The sequence below is a fragment of the Hibiscus syriacus genome, unplaced genomic scaffold (assembly GCF_006381635.1).
Source record: "Hibiscus syriacus cultivar Baekdansim isolate YM2019G1 unplaced genomic scaffold, ASM638163v2 tig00000340_pilon, whole genome shotgun sequence".
NCBI classification, from domain to species: Eukaryota; Viridiplantae; Streptophyta; class Magnoliopsida; order Malvales; family Malvaceae; genus Hibiscus; species Hibiscus syriacus.
The window spans coordinates 4,249,799-4,271,459 of NW_024061783.1; the positions used below are offsets into that span (position 1 = coordinate 4,249,799).

At 33.3% G+C, this 21,661-nt stretch overlaps 1 pseudogene; it reads left to right on the forward strand.

Moving 5' to 3' along the window:
- The first annotated feature begins 2,385 nt into the window (after positions 1–2,385).
- On the forward strand, positions 2,386–20,252 carry LOC120203405 (annotated as a pseudogene).
- The last annotated feature ends 1,409 nt before the right edge of the window (positions 20,253–21,661 follow it).

Here is a 21,661-nt window from a genome sequence, read left to right on the forward strand (position 1 = left end):
GGGTAAAATGGTCATTTGACCAATAAATGAATTAAAAATCTGATATGGTGAGGATATATACACGTGGAGATTTGAAAGGAAAAGGAAAAGGAAATATACATAGAACTTTTCTTTTTCTTCTTATTTTTCTTCTTTTTCTTTCAGCCGTGAGTTAACATAACAAAGGTGGGTTTTCTTGTGAGTTGATTATTCGTTGAATTTAAGTTTGGTTTATGATCCTTAGATGATACTTAAGCTTAAGGAAAGCTTAAGTTGTCTTAAAACTATAAGATGAAGGAGTTAGAAAGGATTAAAGATAAGGGGTCTCTAAATGAAATTTTGGGAGAGAGGTAGTAATTAGATTTTGAGACTAGAATTAACTTGGCATCAACTAAATTAAGAATTATGAAGTATGAGAATTGAAATTAGAATATGTTGGAAAATTGGTAGAATTATTGATTTCAAAATATAGGATGAGATTTTGAAAATAATGATGGTTTAGATGGATATAAGTTGATTTGAGTTAGGGTAGTTGAGTTTAATGGCATGATAGGGGCTTAAAATGGAAGGTTTAGATTGGTATTGGTGAAATTTCAAGTTTTAAAAGTGATTTTTGGGCTATAGGTATCGGTACTGATTCATCCAGTACTAATACTTCAAGGGTAAAAGATTGATATTTGGTATAGGGGTATTGATACTGGTTAAGTCAAAATTTGACAAGTTATAGGGGTATCGATACAAAATGAGTAGTATGATACCCAGGGTATCGATACCATTTTGGAAATAAGGATCACATAATCGAAAATGGGTATCGATGCCCAGTATTGATACCATACAGTGGTACCGATACTACTCAAATTGGAAAATTGTTAAAAGTCTTTCTTTTAGCTTTAGTTATTAAGAATCGAATTATGATCCTTAGAATTTTGATATGAATATTCAATATATGATTGTGTAGATATCGAGCATAAACAAGTTCCAAAACGACTGAAGAGTTAGACTCGATTAAGATGGATAAGTCATAAAAGTTGAATTTGATTCAGTGAGGCTAAGGTGAGTGCATATTATAGTATAGAAGTTGTTTTATGGAAATATGACTTATGATAAGTCTATTTCCTATGTTTAACTTTCATGGTCCAAAAATTATGAACATGCATATATTATGATCATTATAAACACATGCATAAGTGTTATATGTTATTATTGTTTTGATACATGCTATATGATCCATGTGAACATAAGCTATATGATATAAATTGATGAATATTTTTACACATGATATGTGGTATGAGATAAGACATATGTGATTATAAGAGAAATGATATGAATACATGAATATATATGATGAATTAGTGATTATATGGAACATATAAATATTTAAGCCCATGTGATGTGATATGAGAGCTATAGGTATAGTTGGCATGCCAAGAGTCAAGGGTTATATGAGGTCCTTCGGGACATAAGAGTTCCTTTGGGACATACATGACGTCCTTCGGGACAAATTTCACATGCTACTCAGTGGACCCTTATACGAGCTATGGTGACAGCATATGTGCATAACTTAAATGTACTCGCATACCTTAAGTTCTCAGTAATGTACATGGGCCTATAAAAGATATAAAAAATGTTTTATGTTATTATATGCTATCATGTTATTATTGTTAAGATGGATCATATGTGACATGATTAAATAATGCTATAATAGTTACAAATGTATTTGAAATAATTAGATTGCATGTTCATAATTTTAGTAAATGCATTATTATATTTTTATGCCTCACTAAGTCTGTGACTTAGCGTGTAAGTGTTTTACACGTAGGTACTGAGAAGCAAGAGGATCAAACCTAGGATCTGCAGAACATTATACCTTCACTCGAAGATCAGATCAGAAGTACTTTGCACAATATGTTTTTCTATGTAATAGCTATGTTGGCCTGTAAACAAAGTCGTGAAGTATGTATGCTCTGATTGATTTTATAATGTTTTGAACATACTTATGTAAATTGTTAACTTTAAGTTGATGAAAGTTTAAATTTTCTATGATTTTTATAAGTGTAACGATTTTGAAATGTCCATGTGACTTCAGATTTGTATCCGGATTAGGTACGGGTTGGAGGTGTTACATTTTCATAGTTGAGAAACTTAATAAAACAATATCTTATAATTTTTAATAGACAAGTCGACATAGTGACGTTCTATAGCTGGGACGTTTTTTATACTTGACCCTATGTTTTTAAATTTTGTACTGGAATTGAACATGGGATTAATGGATAAAGGGTCAATTCTTAACCATTTGAAATCATTTAAGGTATTTATTAATCGAACCCACCTGAACTGGATTTTGAGGTTGGGTTGGATTGGCCATTGGGCTAAAAATCTCAACCCTTTTATGGAGCTTGTTTAGTCTCCGTCGGCTCCAAGCCACCCCCTTACAACTGCCATCGAAGAACCCGACTTGTTCAATCTTCTCAACTCCCACCAAAATCAGCAAGGCACTTTGTATTTCCCCCGGGAGAATTTCATCTGATTCAAAGCTAAGGAAAGATGGGGAAGAATGAGAAGTCAGGGTTAGGGAGAACCCTGGTGAAGCATCACAATTCAATGATACAACAAACCAAAGAGAAGGGGAGGTTTTATAAGAGCCAGAATAAGAAGGTATTGGAATCTGTAACCGAAGTTAGCAACATCGATGCTGTCATCGAGCAGACCGAGTAAGCAGACCAGCTCTTCTCTATCCACCACCCCACCCCTAACCTCCTCATCAATTTGTAAGCTTTTACCTAAGCCTTTTATGTTCATATCACATTGGTCTGATGTGTAGGTGCAAATAATTGAACTTGTTTTGTTTGATTTGGTGAAAGTTTGGGTTTTATGTAAATTTCTGTTGTTTTGAATTAATTGGTTGGCTGTGTTTTGGGGTTTTGTTGATTATTTTGTTATGGTCTTAAGGTCAATTTTGATTGTAACAACATATTGAGTGCGTTTCATGGTGTTTTAGTAACATATTGGGAATTGAGATTCATGGTTGATTGTAACCTCCTCATTTCTATGTTTTGTTTTTGTTGGTTATGGTCTTAAGGTTTGTATTTCGATTTTAGTAACATATTGAGAATTGAGATTCATGGTTAATTGTATGCCTGTTGCAAGGATTTTCAGAGACTCGGATGTTATTTAATTTGTTGTTCAAAAGCCTATATTTTATAGGCTAGTATAACTTTTGCACTAAGATCACTAGAAAAGTGTCCATTTGAATTAGTAATCATGTTACTTTGTCTATTGAGAGTTTTCTTTAGTCCTATTAGTTCCTTCATCCCGCCTTTCTTTTTTTCTTGAAATTAAATAAATGAATAAAGGATTAAATTTAATGTATTGGCATAAGGAGATTGTTGCAGGTAAGTATCTATATCATGTTTAAGTTGAATGTGTGGATCTTTTGAGAGCATTTTGTTTATAATGAGTTATTCCTGATTCTTCTTCTTTAAGCTTTACAAACCTATTGCTTTTGATGCACGTGCTCAGTGGTTTATCTGACGTCCTTTTTTTACTAGGGATGCTAGCTCAAGCATCAGTGATATGACACCTGAAGAAAGAAGAGAACAGCTGAAGAAAGAGGAGGCACTGCACGCGAGCAGTCTCCGATTTCCACGAAGGCATGTTTTATTGTTTACCAAAACTTAAAACCTAGTTTCATTTGTGTGATTAGAATCTAAAAAGATTTTCCTTTCACATAGGCCACCATGGAATGCAGCAATGTCTGTTGAAGAGTTAGATGCAAACGAGAAACAAGTTTTCTTAGTTCGGCGCCGGAGCTTAGCAAGGTGAGGTGATGAGTAATATGAACATAATCTTCTCTTCCATCGTTTAAAAAGGGAGCAATGAAAAGTATGTGATAAATACTGTCAGAAGTAAATATTTAATTGAACTACGACAACTTGATTAATATTGTCATTGAGATATCCTAGGATAGGTCCAAATTCAGTGTTCAACCGGGTCAGACAAAGTGAATAATAAATATACTAGCCAATAGCAAACCAAGTGGAAACACTTTTTTTCATCATCTCTATGCAATTTGGTGTTGTACATTCGAAAGTGTTCCGATGATGGTTATTTTTGAACAATAGCTTAATGGTCCTTGCCCCACTACTTTTCTATAGATGATATCGATTGACTCATGTCTGAAGAGAAGTGTAGCTTGAATAAGCTTGTTCGCATATGTGAACATTTTTAGTATAGGATAGACTCATCATGCTTTATACTTATATTTACATATATAAGCATATAGAGAGTTGGATTAATTGTGTTTTTGTGTCCTTGTATTTGTTGTAGACTTGAGGAGAATGAGAAGCTTGTTCTCACACCATTTGAGAAGAACTTGGATATCTGGAGGCAGCTTTGGCGGGTTCTTGAACGCAGTGATCTGGTAAGATTTTATCTCTTGTAATATAGAATTGTACATGTTATTACATGCATGATGAAAAGTTGTAGGTTCTATGTTGCTCAGACTCTTCATTTTTCTTTGAAGTAATTGTGTCTAGCACTCGTGTTCAACACACGGATATAGTAATATGACCACTGAGGATCCTCCCAATACATGGAAAACCTTAGAAATGTCTAACGTAACCCATTTTAGTTACATTCCTATATCCGACTCTTGACACTTGAGTCCAAGTAACCTAGAGTAGGATGATTTTCTTAAAGCAGTGGTTTCTAAGGCATGCACCAGGGGAGAGATGCTAGGTGCAAAAGGATTAGGAAAACCTTACCTGATGAAGCAAATCACTGGTTTCTAAAATAAGAAGCACTATCAGTCAGTCATCACGTCCTAGTTCTTATATCCAACTAAAAGTCACCCTGGAACACCATTATTCTCTTATCTCAATATCATTAAATGACAAGAACGGAAAATTAAGAAGCAATTGATACTCAGGCCAAGGACCTTCGGAAAAAAATATGTGCATTGACATTAGGTATATGTCCTTCTCAAAAGGGAATGAGGTGAGAGGTGAGAGGTGAGAGGTGAGAAGAGAGGGAGGGGGAAAGGTTAGCATAGAGTGAGCCCCCCCTGGAATTACTATTTAAACTTTCTTATTTGAAAATGATGTGAAATCCCATCTTTTTTCCCCTAAGTTGCTCATGGCTCTCTTCCATACTTATCCTTGTGACTTTTCAAGCTATGATATATCTCTTACTGACATGCTGACCGCATTATATTCTCTCATCTTGTGATGGTTGTTGATGCAAGGGACCCTCTTTTTTACCGCTGTCCTGATCTTGAGGTAATATACTTTTTTTCTTGAGCTGAATATGTATTCTAAAGCCGCTAGAGGTAGGCGGAGATTTCGCAAATTTGAGGTCTGGTGATAAATTAATGAACAATCTAATATAAATTTATTTATTTGTTAAAGAGTAGGTGGAAGAGAATTTATTAATATGGTACGGCGTCTTGATGCTAGAATGGCAACTCTCGAAATTTTGAATGATAAAAGAAATTAAGAGTCAATTGAAATGGTATCTAATTCAATTTGACTATACTTGGAAAGTAGATGTGAAAAGTTATCATTTATCCAAAAAAATGTAGAATGCCGATCATGTTGTATTCCCTTTTCGTACTTTTCCTTCTTTTTATTTTGATTTTTCTACTACTTGGATGATGATTGCAATGGGTTTCTGACAAATTTGTTTCAATGAAGGAATATGCTAAGGAGATCGACAAGCATAAGAGAACATTGCTTCTTGTAAACAAGGCAGATCTTCTGCCAGTTTCTATTAGGTTAATTTCAACTGTTTCATTTTCTCATCTGCTCTGGTTCGATTTTTCCACTGCTGATGGTGCTTATTGCTTCTGTTCTATCTATGTATGGAAAAATGGGCGAAATATTTTTGATCTCATAAGATTCTCTTTATATTCTGGTCTGCTAAAGCTGCTACTGCTGAATTAGAAGGGAAACTGCTTACCGACCAATGGAAAACGCAAAATAGCATGCAAAAGAGTAATGATCCCGAAACAAAAATATACGGTAGAGATGAGCTCTTGGCTTGTTTACAGTTTGAGGCAGAAGAAATAGTCAAGATAAGGAAATCAGGCTCTAGTACCTCCAGGTCTTCTGATATTCAATCTCCTAGAGGCATGCTGAAGGAACTTAAGCACCAGAAAGTGTGATGGTGGGATTTGTGGGGTATCCTGATGTTGGGAAAAGTTCAACTATAAATGCTTTGGTCGGCCAGAAACGTATAGGCGTCACCTCAACTCTGGGGAAGACGAAGCATTTCCAGACATTAATAATTTCCGATGAGCTGACTCTATGTGATTGCCCCGGATTGGTCTTTCCATCCTTCTCAAGCTCGAGATATAAGATGATTGCTTCAGTTGTGTTGCCAATTGACCGGATGACGGAGCACAGAGAGTTCTGTGCAAGTTGTTGCTAATAGGGTCAAAAGGCACATTATCGAGGATGTATACAAGACCCAAGCCATATGAACTGCAGTCTCGGCCGCCTCAGGCCTCGGAGTTTTTGAGAGCTTGCTGTGCTTCACGTGGGTATGTTGCCTCTAGTGGATTACCTGATGAAACTAGGGCAGCCCGCCAAATTTTAAAGGATTACATTGATGGAAAGCTGCCTCACTATGAAATACCACCTGGTATATCTGATGAAGATGGAGGGGAAGATGATGGGAAGCCGAGCTCAACTGAAGTTCACGATTCAGATCCATCTGACGTTGAAGAATCGTTGGAAAATGGAATAGAAACTACACTTTTGTCGGAGCATGTACTAGATGATCTTAGCGCAATTTGACTTGGCTAATGGACCTGCTTCGAAGAAGGCAACGGTTAAGAAGTCAAATGCATCCCATAGGCACCACAAAAAGCCCCAACGGAAGAAGGATCGGTCATGGAGAGTTGGGAATGATAATGACGATGGAATGCCGGTAGTCCGAGCTTTCCAGAAGCCGGTGAATTTGGGTTCTGTTAATGGTCATTTAGGCATCATTTGATGTACTGGGATGTATCAGTGCCTTTCCTTGCTCAACTGTATGCTTCCTCTCCCATGGATATTATAAAGCTGGCCTTTTCTCTTATTAAAAAATCCGAATACGTTTATAGGTTTTCAATTCCATTTTATCAGATCAAAAGGAAAATATTTATTAATTTAATATGATTATAAAATAATATTTATTCAGTACCATTGTTTCACGTGGACAGTGAACACTATCAATTTTCAGAATTTTATTAATCACTAATCATATACAAACGTAACTACTTGAACTTCGAATATAAAAAGAGAATAATACTCAGTTTTTTTAATTAATGAGTATTTTGATTTTAAGTTTTCACTAATTATTTTGTCTTGCACCACATACTGCAAACTTCAATTGTTTAATCAAAATACTTAACTGTTGGTTTCAAGTCAATAGTTTACATTTAATAGTTTTATGATGTTATATAATTGAACTATTATTATTTTAGAGATAAAATTATGGGTAAATTACACCATAAGCCATTCCAATATTTTAAATTTACAATTTGATCATCTTAATTCAAAACTCACGATCAAGCCATCCAATTATTTGTCTGTAACAAGCAAGTCATTGTGCCGTTAAATTTCAGACAAACATTAACTTGTATTTATATTTTGATCATACAATTATATATACACTTAAATTTTAATCACTCAGCTTCGTCAATATTTTTTGAATTATCTTTTTTAATTTCTTATAAATCGATGTAATTTCAATTATATTTTAAATAGTTTAGAGTGGTTATAAGGTATTATATATTTATATTTTTCTTAGTATATGATAACGTATATATACTCAATAGACGCAAGTACTTGAACTCAAACCTTTTAATAAAAATAAAATTCTCTTCTACTATTGAAACAATTCAAAAGATTCACTTAAGCAAAATTTTAAGAAATTTGATCAAGTGAATATAGTATTAATAATAACATGCTTAAGACTTCCCAAATTTTACAGTGAATATAGTATTCATAACTGTAATCTATAGTATTTTATTTAGGGTAAATTATATTATTAACGATCTAACTGTTTAACTCTTTTACTTTTATTATTGATCTTTTAATTTTGTCAATCATACCACCTAATTATTTAATTGTTGTCAATCAAGCCACTTAACAGAAGTACTGATGTGACAGTTAATTAAATTGACATAATTATATATTTATCCTTCAATAGTTATGCATTCTATCAATTTGATTCTAATTTTTATCCATTTGATTCTAATTTTAATTTTATTTATTATATTTAATTCTCTAACAAGAGATTAAATAAATAACGAAGAAATAAGGGCGAAGAGGGTGGGACAAGCCTCGAAAATGCATCCTTGGGTTGAAATTCAATGCCCAAATCATTGAGCTATATCTACTGCGTGGTTTGATTTTGCAACATTTAATATATAACACATTTTAAGCAATGACAGAAAAAAGAAAAAATAATTTTAATTTTAACTTAAGTAATAAATTTAATTTTATAAAATAATTATATAAATAAAACTGAATTTAAGTTTTTATAAAATAATTTCATATATTTTTTAATAAAAATAAATTGTGTTAAAATATATAAAATTGTTACTAAAAATTAAAATTGTTACTTAAGTTAAAAAAATTAATTTAATGATTATATATATATATATATTTAATTTTATAAAAAAAATTATATTTTTAAATAATTTCGAGTTAATATATATATATATATATATATATAAGATTATTAATAAATTTTAAAATTATGATTTAAATGAAAAATATTTAATTTAATATTATATATATAAATTATTGTTTAAATATTTGAATTTTTTAAATAATTATTTGTATTTTTAATAAAAATAAATTTAAGTTAAAAAATTAATTTAATAATTATATATAAAAATTATCGTTAACTTTACCGAATAATTTCATATATAATTTTAATAAAAAAATTTATTTAAATATATATTTATATTATATATATATATATATATATATATATATGAAATTATTAATAAAAATGTTACAATTATTACTTCTTTCTTTTATGCCATTTATCATAATTGTTATATATTGAATGTTGCATCAAATAATAAGGATAATGAGATTAATTCAGTAGTCTGGGTGTGGTTATTTAATCCAATAAATACAGGTTCGAGTCTCAAACTCTCTTTTTTTGCCTTCCTTCTTCTACTATTAAATTAAAGTAAAATATAAAAATATTAAAGATTAAATAAATAATTATGTCAATTTTATTTACCGACATATCATCATTTGACGGTATAATTTACTTTTTATTTATAACATTAAACTAATAAAAGTAAATTATATCTATCATCATTGAACTTTAATATATATTCTATTTCACTCGCTATACTTTAAATCCGTTCAATTTCCTCACTAAATTTAACACAATTAGCAATTTTTTATCATTCAATCGTTTTCTCACTAAACAACGTTATAAATGAACTATTATATAGATACAAAATGACGTCGTTTTGGCAAAAAAATATATTCTAAAATGGAGTCATTTTAACGCCATTAATATATTAACGGTTGAGTGACAAAAAAATTAATTGTATTAAACTTAGTGAGAAAATTGAATGAATTTAAAGTATAATGAGTTAAATATGAGAGAGATTAAATTTTAGTGATGATCGGTGTAATTGACCCAACTAATAATTAGTAAAATAATATAATATAAAGCGAGAATAAAAATACAATATCTTGCGAAAGCCAGCCTAATCCCATATGTTTTTGTCAGACCAAGCGGAGCGGATGCTTTTCCCACGCGCCTTTTGTCAGCTCCAATTTGGACGCATGGGAAACTACTCTATGTGCCTTGAGAGGTAGCGCCGAGCAGGGATTGCTTAGTCTCTTTAGTATGTTATTTTACCGATGATAAAATAAAATGGGAACGAGTTTCTTTAACTTAATGCATATTTTTACCTGGCAAAAATGCTTGAATAATGTTTGAAGAATTTTTATTTCCTCAAGTAGTGTGCTCGTTAAATTATTTCCTTAAATAAGATGAGTTCTACAATGATGTAGGTTTCACGGGTGGATAACGGTGATATAGTTTTGCAAGGGAGGGAAAATGTGTTGAAGAGCATGGTAATCCCAGGGTCTTCAACTTCAAGACGCTTGAAGATGCGTAGAAATCTTGGCGTCTTTAACAAGTCGCAGAGATTACACGGCGTCTTCACTGTGTACTGTAGCAAATGACCTATTTGGGAAAATAATTTGGCGGGTGCACTACTTGAGGAAATAAAAATCTATTATTCAAGCATTTTTTCCATTTTTACCTATCCCATATATAGAACGAGGAGTGAATACGAGTAGCCGTCTCTTAAAGATTTAAAATTATTATATATTTTAAAAAATTTATATATTTTTTTATTAAAAATTTATATACTTTTTTATTAAAAAATTATTTTCATCTCTCTTTAAATTTTAGAAGTTTAAGTTTGCCCTCTCTAATCATTTTTTTTGGTTTCATTATTTTTATTATAAATAAAGAGGCCCCCATAAGTTAAAAAAATATGTATTACAAGGCCTAAAATATGAGCCCAATAAAAAAAAAACCTAACCCGGTAGGCCCAAAAACCTAAGCATTGTAAGGTTTCCTTAAACCCTAGTCCCACATCCTCTTCCATCCAACCGTTAGATCAGATCTGATCCAACGATCCAAATTTAAGGATGAATAAGGTTTTACCCTTAACTCATCTGTCTTCATAGCGTCGTGTGATCACAACCGTTAGATCTAATTTGATCCGACGGTCCACGATGTCCCTCATCGTTTTCCCATGCGCATCTGGTGATGTCGCCGCCGTCAAAATTTCTGCCAACCACCTCAGAGAAGAGCAAAGCAGGTATCGGGATAATTTTCTTTTTACCACGTCCTTTGATGATATCACCGTCGTCGGAAAAATGCGTCCTCGACATGGTCTCCTCCTCGAACAAAGCACCCGAAGCCAACAAAGGAAAAAACAAACCAAAATAAAAAACCAAGCAAGTAACCCAAGAAAGCACGAAAATAGAAACCATTTTCGGTTTAAAAACATGAACGGAAGAAATAGAATGGGAGGGGATTTTTTTTTCCGAAAACCAAAGAATAAATAGAAGAGATTCGAGGAACGAGAGAAATTCTTTAAAAAAGAAGCCAAAAATCAACAAAAGAAAAACTGATGAGATTTTGAATGAGATAGGAGACTTACCGTCGTACGTTAGAGCCTCCAAACGTTGCCAGAATTTCAACAGTAAATGCTTATATCTAGGCTGTATGAGGGAGATTTAGGGAAAACTAGCCTAGGATTTGAGTTCGTAGAGAAGGGAGGTACATTTTTATACCCTTTGGGTTTTACGACCACTGTCAGCGATGGCGGGTTGCGATGGCCAGAGCTCAGTTGCGGTGGTCGGGGGTCTCGTGCTTCCTCCGACAAGGGAAAGAGAGGGAAAGCTTGAGAGAAAAGAATTTCCCCCTTTGGTAAAAAATAAGAAAGTGAATAAATGAGGGAAAATTACCATTTTTGGCCTGATTTTGGGCTTAAATACTTGCGTCAAAATGACGCCGTTCTGGGCGGGTGTTTCGGTGTTTTAGCACATGGGCTAATAATTTCTACAACCCTGTCTATTTTGTAAAATTTCATTTTGGTTACTAATTCGAGGCTATTTTGTCTTTATTTCAAATTTATTTGTCATCATCTTGCTAGTTTCCATATTTATATTTAGTGTTCATTTTTGGTTTATTCATGATCATACCCCTGTACATTTTTCGTGTTTTTACACTTAAGTTATTGTTCTAATTATAAATTTTCATGCTCAATTTTAGCTATTATTCAATTTAGTCACTATTTGAAATTTGTATGTTTAATTTCAATCAAATCCTTGTATTATGTTGTTGACTTCAATTTAGTTCCTAGATTAATTATCTTAGTAATTAGGTCTAATATTAATTTAATTTAATAAATTTGTTGTCATGATTTGTAATTCATTAACTAGCATTTTACTTAAATTTGCATTACTTACCTAAATACTAATTAATTTATTAATTTTAGTATATTTATATTTATTTTGTATGCTTGTTAATTATTTCTTATTTACATTTTATTTTGATGCTTTTAATTTATTTTTCCAAGTTTATTTTTTTAATTTATTAGATTTTAGGGTTCACTTTTAGTTTAATTTATTTTTAATATAGTCCTTAAACTTTAGAACTTTTAAAGTTAGTTCTTAAAATTTTATATATGTATGTTTGTGTATAGTTTTCTTTATTTATTTGTTTGTTACATTTCTAGCCCTTATTTTTAAATATATATATATATATATATATATATATATATATATATATATATATATATATCATTTTATATATTTTGACTTATATATTACATCTTTTAGAATTAATATTTTGAAAATTACAATATGCTCTATTTATGTGTCAAATTTCTTATGTATACTCGTATCAATTTTCAATAACACACTTTTTGTAGAATGGTCGTGAAAAGTGCAATCCGTAGAGTAGCACGATTGAATACGACATTCGAATGAAAAGTGAACTTGAAACAATCGAGTCCACCTTGATAAAAAAATGAATAAATTCCTCAATGTTTGATAAAACGATCACACTTTAAATTTCGATCTGAATCTAAAAATTTCACCATGATGACAACATATAAGCGATCTAGAACTAATTATGGGCACTATGGGGTGTTAATCTTCTCTACGTTTAACTGAATCGCAAGCCCTGAAAAATAAATCTTTGGTTAACGTAGACTAATTTTTATCTTTTAAATGATTTTTCTTAATATTATTTTAAAATATGTTTTTAGGTATTCGACATACCTAACCCAAAGGTTGATGGTGACTCCCATCATCACTTCATAAAATTTGGTATTAAATTTTATTTTATTAAAAAAATGGTGTTAACATCTTGGCGACTCCGCTGTGGATAAATTAGAGAGTCAAGCGAATAATCGTTTATATATTGTCGTAGTGGTATAAATTATGGATTAGAGTCTAGAATTATTTTTTTGACCCTTTCATTGAACATTGAACAATTTATTTTTTAGTCTTTATGCAAATAGTTGTACAAATGTTTGACTTAATGGTTGCAGATTTAGTAAAATTTTCATATCGAAAATGATTCCATCTTTGTTTTATTTTTGTCAAAGGTTTGTGAGTTCTTTCTCACACACATCATGTGCACTGACATGACATAAGCTTTATACCCGAGCTTCATCCCAATTAAGTAGGGATGAACACTATGCTTTCGTGGTGAATTTATTTCCACCTATGAGCTATAATAATTTACCTGTGGATACATGCCTTATACCTCTGTGGGAATTTATTTCCTCGTATGGGTATAGGGAAGTGGATCTCTTGAATTAAACTTATTCCGCTTGAAGCTTGTAATGGGTGAGGATCGAGGGTTTGATAGCTCAATGGGGTACCGACATCAAGGAAAATTCAAGTGTGTTGATATGTAATTGAATATCTAAGTGAAAATGTTTCAAATGGAGAAAGAAGATTTCAATCAAGTAGTCGCATACACAAACATGTACCAACGAGAGAGATAAAGGAGGAACCTCACTTGAAGAATTAGACGTAAGAGTTGATGGAAAGAATGACATCCAAAATTAGAGGGTACCGGAGAGACATCATCCAAGATGAGTTATACTTTTAATAGAGCCTTCACATAAGCCCATGGGAATAGAGCACTTGAGAGATTGAGTTTCTAAGGATGAAGTACCAAGATAAAGCCTCAATTTACTTTACACCAAGCGCCCAAGCAAATGCATGTCTGTAAAATGGACTACCTTGTAAAGTGAAGACTTCAATCTCTAATGAAACGTTTTCTATGATATTCATCAGTGGGATCAATACCGTTGGCATTTGCACTTGCATTTACATTTTCATTCTCATATTTGCATCTTTGCATTTTATCCATTTGCACTTGCATTTATTAAAGTATTATAACATTTATTCAATAAAAAACCAAATAATAAGAAGAGGTTTACGATCCCAGTGATCCTCGCCCCTACTAGTAGCAAGAATACTTCATACCCCCTACAATACGAGGACGAATAAGGGAATGAAAGACGGACTAGCGAAAGTTGAGATAGGGCAGAATGAACTACAAGAAGATATAAGAAGCCGATTGGCCAAAATTGAGATTGATATTGCTAGCTCTCAACTAGATTTGTTGAATAAGATGGAGATGTTTAAGAAACACATTACCACTAGAAAGAGTGTTACTAAAAATATCATGCATCATTTGGGTTATACACCTATTCATATTACTGTGGATACCCCTGTACACCAGGAATCTCAGTCTTAAACATTCTTCGCCACTAATAACCCACCAAAATATCAGGCTGAAACTTCGCTCCACACTAGCTATCTTATTGCATTTGGGATGATGTCAAGAGAGTTTCATGCTGAAAATGAGGTCCCTGATCTAAATGAATTAGCTAATAAGAAAAAACTCACTCAGTAGCAGTAGGTGAAGAATTTGGGTGAGAGGATAAAACATATGGAAATGGCTAAGTCATTTTATGGAATTGATGCCAAAGAGTTGTCCCCGAATTGGTCCTTCCACAAAAGTTCCAAGCTCCTAACTTTGAGAAATATGATGGGACCACCTGTCCTTCGTCCTATATCACCATGCTATGTAGGAGAATGACTGGCTACTTAGAGAAGGAGAAGCTGCTGATCCACTATTTTCAAAACAACTTAACTTGGCATGCTTCTAGATGGTATAATTAGCTAAGTCGTACTCAAATTTGTTCTTGGAAAGACTTAGCTCAGATCTTCTTAGGTCAATACAATCATATGGCTAATATGACCCCTGATTGAACAACATTTCAAAATACGGAGATGAAGTGCAATGAGAGTTTTCGATAATATGCCCAACGATAGAGGGACGTTGCATCCCAAGTGCATCCACCAGTGACTGAAAGGGAGTGCATCATTGTTAACTCTGTAAAAATGGTATATTTCATGTATTTTTACTAAAGTTATTGAATGTTTTTAAGCCCATTTAGTTACATTTAGTTGCATATAGCTTATTCATTTTTATATGGTGGATTTTATTGTCTTATTTCATGAATTGGTGAAATTGGTGCTACTTGAGATTGGTTTGTTTTAATGTACTGATGTGCAGGTAACTTAAGGTGAACTACCTCGAGAGGACGATTATGCTGCAACAAAAGGAACAATATTTCTGGGTGCACTAGCAGACAAACGAGGAAGATATTTATTGGTAACAACCCACATATGACACATTGCTAGTTGTGCCCTACACGTGAAGGGTATATTCCCTTAAGAATTAGGGCACAAAATCCTATGAGCCCCCACTATATAAATAAAAGGACACCACATTTATGGTTGAATGAAAAGTGTGAGATAAGAAAGATAAAATCTAGAAGCGACTATTCTTCATTCTTGTCTTCTTCATCGTGATGGCCTCCATTGTTGGGACTTCAAGGGGATGAAAGTTGGCCTTTGAGAGAAGCATGAACACTTGAGGTGGTTCATGACAGTCTACGATAGCTTTTGGCTTGGGATTATTCTTTCACCATTATTGATTGTTACTTCTTATATCTTAGATTTGAAATGGTTTATATTAAACGAATGATATTGGATTATTTCACCCAAACATGAACTAACTTAAGTTGGCTTGGGTTTATTTTGGATGACTATGTTTTTTTATTTAATGAATTTTATAATATTTCCTGTCTATATGCATGTTTTTTTCATTGTTTTATTGTTTAGATTTATAAGAGCGTTTGAGAGTTAGCCTTTATCTATGTTTGATGCTTGATATCGAGAGAGTTAAGCTTAGATATATATGAACGAAGGAGTATAGCTTATTCAATATTATATACTAAAGTTCACACTGAGAGGTATTGCCTTAGCATATTCACTGTTAGGTTCCTTACTAGAGATAACTTAGAAACAACTTAGAAAACTCTGTCGAGTATTGTATTAACTGGAAATCATTAATATTCATTAAGGGTAAGATGTAAGATTCTAAGTTAAACCTAGCCTTTTAATCTTATTGAGAGTTTCATACGTGTGAGGTCAGATCGTTGTCTTATCTTGTTCACCATTTCTCATCACAAAATTTTGTTAGATCATTTCTTATTTTACTTTTTGCTATAACATTTAACCTATCTCATCTTTACCAAAGCAGTTCTAACAATTGTTCATACCATTTTATATTCATTAGTTTATATTTTAGGTGCTTAAACTTTACGTGAATTTCCCTCCAATCCCTATGGAGACAATACTCACTCATCACTTTATTACTCGTTCGACGTGTATACTTGCACGATTTGCGTTTTAATTTTAGTAAACTCACATACACAACAAGTTTTTGACGTCGTTGATGGGGATTGTCAATTGGTGATTTTGAATTTAGTTTTTGCACTGTTCACTTTTTATTTTATTTTTGTACATATTTAATTGTATGGCCGATAGAAGATCTGAGGAACCATTATTTTCTTTGATACCTGAAAATGAACAATATTTTCATCAAAGAAGGTGTATTCAAATAGCCATGTACGGGGTTATAAACCGAGGAGGTCAGTAGGTCGAGGATCTGAAAAATCCTGATGTTGCATCAAATCTTAATGCGAGATTCATCACTCATCCACGAGTCATTAGAGATCATCTAGCTATTATCTTGGACGACCTCAATCCAGGAATTGTAGATCCAAAAATTTAGGCAAACCACTTCGAACTCAAACCAGTGATGTTCAACATGTTGAACTCAATTAGAAAGTTTGGTGGAGCACCACATAAAGATGCTAGACAGCACGTTTGAGCATTCTTGGAAGTATGTGACTCGTTTAGATAGAAAAGAGTTCACGAAGATATGTTGAAGTTTAAATTATTTCCTTACTCTTTGCGTGATCGAGCTAGAACATGGTTGAATAGAGTTCTACCCAGTTTGATGGAATCATGGGAAAATTTATGTAAGATATTTTTGCTATGGAATAATCCACCCATCATGAACACCAAACTAAGGAACAATTTTGCTTCATTTCATCAAATGGATGACAAATCCATGAACGGATGTTAGAATAGATACAAAGGACTACTTCGTAAATGGATAAATCATGGGTTTCATTTATGGAAACAATTGGTTATGTTATATAATGGAGTCAATGCCCCAAAATGAATGATGATGGATGCTTCAGCAAATGGCACTATGCCAGTTAAGTTACCAGATGAGGCATTTGACATTCTTGATCGAATTGCAATTAATGATTATAAATTCCGTTATTTGAGGCTTGTAATGGGAAAGAAAATGTAGGGGACATATGAGTTGGATGCTAAAGACTCGATTTCAGCAATCCACATTTGAATTATTTATTGAATTACAATTAATAATTATCAGGTCCCTTCTTTGTGGCTCAAATCGACAACATACTCTAAATGAAATCCCAGGTTTTTAGCAAAATATGTCGTGGCACAATGCCAATAAGGGGACATCATCCTCTTCAACTTTAAATTCTTTATAGACTAATTTATATGAATTTATGGCTTCTATGAAAGCTCGAATGCAGGATCATACAATATCCATAAAGAACCATGATGTTTTAATACAAAGCCAAGGTGTCTCATTGAGGGATCTAGAAACTCAAGTTTGTCAGATTACCCAAGAATTGCATGTATTCCCTCATGACAGTTTACCGAGTGACACTGAAGTCACTAAGACCCAAGGCAAAGAACAATATAGTGCACTCACATTTAGGAGTGGAACGTAGCTTAAATAATGAGACAAATCTGGGGGAAGACATTAGAATATTCTAGTCCCAAGATTATTCATGCTAAAACTAAGTTACAATGACACAATCCAATTGAAAAGAATACAAAGCATAGATCAACAATTACCGAGGGAACTAAGACGAATACTACAATAAAACATTAACCCCCTCCACTAGAATAGCAAATCAGACCCCCACCACCCTTCCCTCAGAGGTTGAAGAAGCAAAATTAGGATTTGCAGTTCAAGAAATTTGTTAATGTTCTCCACCAACTATATATAAATGTCCCATTCTTAGGCCATTAAGGAAATGCCTATCTATGCAAAGTTTCTTTAAGACATTCTGACCAAGAAGAGGAAGGTTGAGAGGCTCGAGACTGTTGCTACGACAAAAGAGTATTGCTCTATGTTGAACAAATTATCGTCGAGGTAAAAAGACCCTGGCAGTTTCATCATTCCATGCACTATAGATGATAGCTACGAGGGAAGAGCTTTGTGTGATCTCAGCTCTAGTGTAAATCTGATGCCCGAGTTCATATTCTTGAAGCTGGGTATGGGGAATGCAAGGCTAACCACCATCATCTTACAATTACCTTATCAGTCACATGTTCGACTGGAAGGAATAATAAAAGATGTAATGGTGAAAGTGGATAAATCCTTGTTCCCAATATATTTTCTTATTCTTAACTGTGAAGGGATGATAACACACCCATTATTTTTGGCCGACCATTCTTAGCAACCGAATTTTTTTTAATAGATTGTGAAAAGGGTTATCAAAATGTCATTATGCAAGTGGGTGATCAAAATGTCACTGTTAATGTGTTTAATACACTCAAGTTTATTGATGACCATAAGAATGCCAAGTTGTTATTGACATGGATTATGCGGTGGAAGAAGAAGCAGAAGAATTTTGTTACGATAATTTCCTGCAAACTGAGGATTATAGAAGACTTAATGACAATAAAGACACGGAGCTCAAGGAATTTCTTTGGGAGGTGCAGCAGTATAACCTAGTCGTAGCTAGACCAAGTACTCATATTGAACCCTAGATTTTGCTCAATTCACTCCTCCTAAACCATCCCTTAAGAGGGCTCCTATATTAGAACTAAAGCCTTTATCATCTCACCTTAAGTATGTATATTTGGGTAGTAATAAAACATTACTTGTGATAATCTCTGCTAGTCTTAACCCTAAGCAAGTAAACAATTTGATTGGTGTTTTATCACATAACAAGAAAGCTTTAGGTTAGACGATAACTGATTTAAAGGGCATAACTCTACCATTTGCATGCATAAGACTTTCTCAAAGAATGCCACAACAATTAGGTTGAGTCATGAAGAAAGTAGTTATAAAGGAAATAATCAAGTAGCTTGATGCTGGAGTGATATACCTTATTTCTAACAGTTCGTGGGTCAGTTCGGTATAAGGCGTTCCCAAGAAATGAGGCATGATCGTAGTAAGCAACAAATATAATGAACTATTGCCTACAAGGTCCATCACAAGTTTGGGAATATGTATGGATTATCACAAGCTTAACAAAGCCCCCAAGAAAGACCATTTTCCTTCCCATTCATTGACTAAATGTTAGATCGATTAGTGGACAAGTCCTTCTAATTTTTTCCTCTATGGATATTTAGGGTATAATCAAATTACAATAGCGCCCAAAGACCAATAAAAAAACAAAATTCACCTGCCCTTATAGCACTTATGCATTTTGAAGAATACCCTTTGTCCTGTGCAATACCCCCGCCACCTTTCAATGATGTATGCTCGTAATTTTCTTGGATATGGTCGAGGAATTTCTAAAGATTTTATGGACAAATTCTCTGTATCTGGCGATGACTTTGATTTATGCCTGGCAATTTAGCAAAAGTGCTAAAAAGGTGCGAAGAAGCTTTCTTGATGCTCAATTGGGAAAAATGCCATTTTATGGTGACCAAGGGAACGATTTTAGGACACAAAATCTCCAAGCACGGGATAGAGTTGGAAAAGGCAAAGGTATAAGTGATTGAAAAATTACCCCCTCTCATCACTTTGAAAGGCATTAAAAGCTTTTTGGGACACGCGAGCTTTATAGACGATTATAAAAGATTTCTCGAAGATATCCAAGCCTCTATGCATTTTTCTGCAACAAAATCAACCATTTATTTTTATGAAATTTACTTCAACACATTTAAGGAACTCAATGATAGACTTCTTACAACCCCCATCGTGGTTATCTCTGATTGGACTATACTTTTCGAGCTGATGTGTGATGCGAGTGACTATGCAGTGAGAGCAGTTCTTGGCCAGGGACGAGGTAAAATTTGCATGTCATTTATTACACTAGCCTTAATCTAAATGATTCACAAATTAATTACACAACCACTTAAAAAGAGTTGCTTGCTGTGGTATTTTCCTTTGTTAAGTTTAGGACATATTTGATAGGTACTAAGGTTACAGTTCATACTAATCATTTAACCATTAAATACCTAGTGACTAAGAAGGATACGAAACCTAGACTTAGTAGTTGGATACTTATTTTACAAGAGTTCAATTTAGAGGTGATGGATAGAAAAGAAACTGAGAATCAGGTAGCTGACAACCTTTCTAGGTTAGAGAATGAGGATGTATGTGATGTAACTTTAGAAATTAAGGCACTTCTATCACTATTCAGATATGATTTCAACTTTTTGAAATCAACATTTGACCTTACAAGGCACTTCCTGAGGTGTCCGCTCTTCATCCTTCCTGGCCAGGGTAGGTGAATAGCTACAACAAACAGGAATATCACCTTTCACTTTATTTCAGAATTATCATAATCATACTTCTATTATAACTTAGTAATCTAATTCTATTTGCAAGACAACACACTCCTTACACTATCAGATCAGAAATTTTCACTTTATGTTGGCATGTACATATTTTAAAACTCATTTGACTTCGATTTAAGCCTAGAATCGCCTAAACCTTAGCTCTGATACCATTACATGTAACACCCTCAACCCGTATCCAACCCGTATACGAGTCTTAGGTGTCACATTGACTTTTCAAACTTTGACTCTTGACACAATTCAAAGAAAATTCAAAACTTTCATTAAAATAAAAGTTGTTTATTTACATAAATTTACCAAAATAACCAAAAATCGATCAGAGCCTATACAACTCACTCAATTAGTACATGCCAACTATATTCATATTAACCATACACATTTAAATCATCTATTTTCTGATCTGAAACTTTGTAAGGAAAATGCTGCCCTGTCTTGCTCCTCTTAGCTCTTTACTCTTCTCACTTATGTAACCTACATGTGAAACAATCACACGCTAAGTCGTTGACTTAGTGAGGCATAAAACATATAATAAACTCTAACTCGTAATCATGCTTGAACAATTTCTACTAACATATCACACACCAGCTTCACACCCACATATACATATAATAATTCATACTATGCACCTTTCATATTTATATTCTCTTGTTTATATGATCAATTAAGCTCATATCATATATATTATAGCATATACAATAATCACTAACACATATATTTCATATCATATAATTCATATCACAAAACACATATATACATCACATACATTACATTCAATGTTATCTCTTGTTAGCCCATGTGCACCTATGAGAATTGTAGATATGTGAGTCTATTGAGGTTGTGCACCACTATGCTATCACCACAGCTCATATAAATGTCCCGAAGGACCTATTCAGAGGTCACAAAGACCCCGGTAACTATCCAGAGGTCATAAAGAACCTCGGCAACTGTCCATAGGTCCCAAAGAACCTAGGTAAACTGTCATATATTCCTTAGAACATAGGTATACTGTCCATATGTTCCATAGAACATAGGTAAACCCTCGACTCTTGGCATGCCAACTATACCCCTAGCTCTCATATCATATAACATGGGTATTATCATCTATAACATTT